Source organism: Penaeus vannamei, chromosome 32, assembly GCF_042767895.1.
Source record: "Penaeus vannamei isolate JL-2024 chromosome 32, ASM4276789v1, whole genome shotgun sequence".
In the NCBI taxonomy this organism is placed as follows: Eukaryota; Metazoa; Arthropoda; class Malacostraca; order Decapoda; family Penaeidae; genus Penaeus; species Penaeus vannamei.
The window spans coordinates 28,565,392-28,568,729 of NC_091580.1; positions in this window are offsets into that span (position 1 = coordinate 28,565,392).

A 3,338-nucleotide genomic window follows, 5' to 3' on the forward strand; every position below is an offset into this window, starting at 1 on the left:
ATTGATGAGAATGAACACGTGGGAGGAAATGGGTGCAAGAAGGTATGAGCATGTACATATGAGCATGTGCATACATGTGTTTGCATGTAAGTGTTTGCATGTGCATATGTGTTTGGTTGAAACAATATGGGTGCTGTTTTTACTTTATTTGTTTTTGCTTGCACTCAATTGCTTATAATCACTTAATGTCCATTATCTGTAAAACAAATACTGATTTTTCAAGTTAATTTTACTCTTTGCTGTAAAGCATAGTCCTACTGGACGGAAAATTAATGTAATTAATTCTTCAATATTTACAGGATCGTTCCAACTCAATCTTTATTTCTTTTAACTTTTTCTTCAAGATGAACATAATAACATGAATTTAACTATATCCTTTTTTTTATATACTTTATGTAAAAGAACTACACTGTGTTGGGAGTAAAACACGATAATCACTATCATCATACTTTCCATTATGTTCATACTTTTCATAGCATTTGAATAATAAAACAAAAAAGATCATGATAGCTCTTGCCTGATATTACATTATTCATACGATATTCAGCAGACGGGAGAGAGGCAGAACCAACTCATTCAAACATCCCTGAATTTTTTTTATAGACATTTGTAGAAATGGCTTTAAAAAACAATTCAGTTCAATAACATAAATTGGCTAACGATATGTGAATGAAGTGCATGTTATTAGAGAGTGATGGAAGAAAGGTTACAAGACCCATGGATGTTTAGGAAAATATAAAATAGATGGAAAAAACAAATCAACAACCCTTTGAATGTGGAGGGCACAATTTTGCGTCACGGCTGCAGTGGATCGAGGCACCAATGGCACAGCATTAGTTCAACAGAGAGAGCTCGTCTTTCTCCTATAGAAGTGGCATCACTTGTTCTATGACTATTAGATATGGGCAGCAATTTTTTCATATATTTTATAATGTGCTCCAGCTACAAGCAATCAGGTGCCCAATTTTGCATTAAGAATACCAAACAAGCTGGGCAGAGATGGGGAAACTAACAATGCATGCCAACAACTCCCATGTTACTAGCCACATGCCAATTCTGAATACTGCAGCCAGTGCATTAATAAAATACTTTTCCAGAAAAGAGATGCAAGTCAAATTAAATGAACTTAATAGCTTGAAACAGGAATGCATTTGCTTTGGTTCAACATGTTTTGTATACACTGGCAAGTTTTATGGATTATATATAGTTGGTTTAGATGGATCTTCAGAACCTGTATTGCTTCTAATGCACTTTAAAATATAAATTATCTGATCTACAAAGTCCACATTGTTCATAAATCTTCCCATTCTGTTATATCTATTACCTTTTCATGCTTTCTTTTGATTCCAATATCCAGTAAAACTGATAAATTCATTCATTCCTTAAACATGAAATCATGGTACCTGGGTAGAGCATTGCATTTATTGCATATAAATTACACTTTTGATATATGGGACCTAGGATACCTTATTAAAATCCTCATTATTGCATCATCTGAAAAGGAATGTACAAAATTTTAAAAACTAAGATTAGCACTGATGTTTAAACCTCATTAAAGAATTGAAAGAGCCGCTGCTACATCCTTACGTCTAATCTTATAGTGCTTTATGTAAACAGTGAATTACTTAGGAAATATTCTATTACTTAGTAAATAGTCAACTCTACTGACCAAAACTTCTATTGACTTTTTGTTTTTTGTTGTGGATGGCTGTTATTAAAAACTTTTGAGTAAAAAAAAAATCTGTGATATACACATATGCCGCTTCACACACCCAGAACCAAGGATACATACAAACACAGACAGAGACACAACCACGGAGATGCTTAACAGACAGACAGATAGACAGTCATACACATATACATGCATACACACACTCTCCCATGCAAATATAACCATACACTTAAGCACACACCAGTAAACCTATGAAAACTTACTTGTATATAGGAAATACTCACCAGATGCTTCACAAGCCCACAATATAATACAAAGAATTTTGATGAACAGCTTGCAATTTGAGAAAATCCTTAACCTAAACCCTGAATTTTTGTTCTTCTAATCTTTATTACTGATATATAAAGTATCCTGTGTTGTTGCTGATATCCATGACTTCATGAAACAATTCATAAATCAGGAAAATTTTCTAAAAAGAAACCACTTTCTGGCTGCATAAAAACTAAGGCAAAATATAATGGACAAACTCTAAAATTAGACCATATTTATCAAGACAAATTTACCAAGAACACTATAGAACCATAAAGTAAATTGAGGTTAGATTATTTTTTTCTTTCTTTCTTTTTTTCTAATTTTTACTATAAAAAATTACACAATTTACAAAGCAATTTTACAGGCTAAAACACAATGAACACTCATTAAACAAAAAATAAAAGGATTTTTCTTTTATTTATCAATATTATTTCCATTAGTAATAATACTATCATAACAATCATTGGTTTTGATAATGGTTTCAAATATTTCCCATTATATACTAAAACACAATGGTACAATGAAACTGAAAAATAAATTATAGCTAAGATTTTTAAAATCAAAATTATAATGGAAGTATTTAGCACTTCAAAAAGCATGGGTTTTGTCTATTTTGGAAAAGGAGAATAAAATGTAAAATATTAAGAAAGGAAAATTTTCATTTTGAGCATGTAAGCTTAACACTGCATCAGCAAACTAGAGCTAATTCAGCAAAGAGAGACTACGGCAATCTAAAATAATGACTTGGATGTTTCATAAGGGTGATACATTTTACAGTACTGGTGAATGCATCTAGTTTACAAGCCTCAATCTGTGGCAGCTAAGTTTTCTATGGAAGGATTATATAATACATATTCCTTCACCTCCTAGTAGCATAGAAGGGAACAAAAGGTAGTAAGAAAAATAATCTAAGAAAAAAAAAGGAAGTCGATGGATAACATAGAGCATATAATCTTCATTACCTTACTTTTACACTCAGGTTACTGTAACAAAATAATCTTACACAAGAAAAAAATATGTACAACTGATTTTGCTTTGTATTTACAAAGTACTGAGATCTGCACACAGCATCCTAACCTATATTTGAGACCCAGAATCCACATTTGAAAATCACAGACAGTTGCAGCTGTGTTTTCAACATTTTCATGTTGTAAAGACAAAATACAGCTTCAAATATTCATAAAATATTTTCCAATATTCTTAATACCCACTGAGAGCTGCTATTATTCCCTGACTGCCTGTAGCTTTCAAATGATGTGGTCTGGTTCTCTCCCTTCCTTACTTAAGAATGGCCAAATATTCTGGATGGTACCAATATAAATGTCAAACCCTTAAGAGTTAGCATTAGATGCAA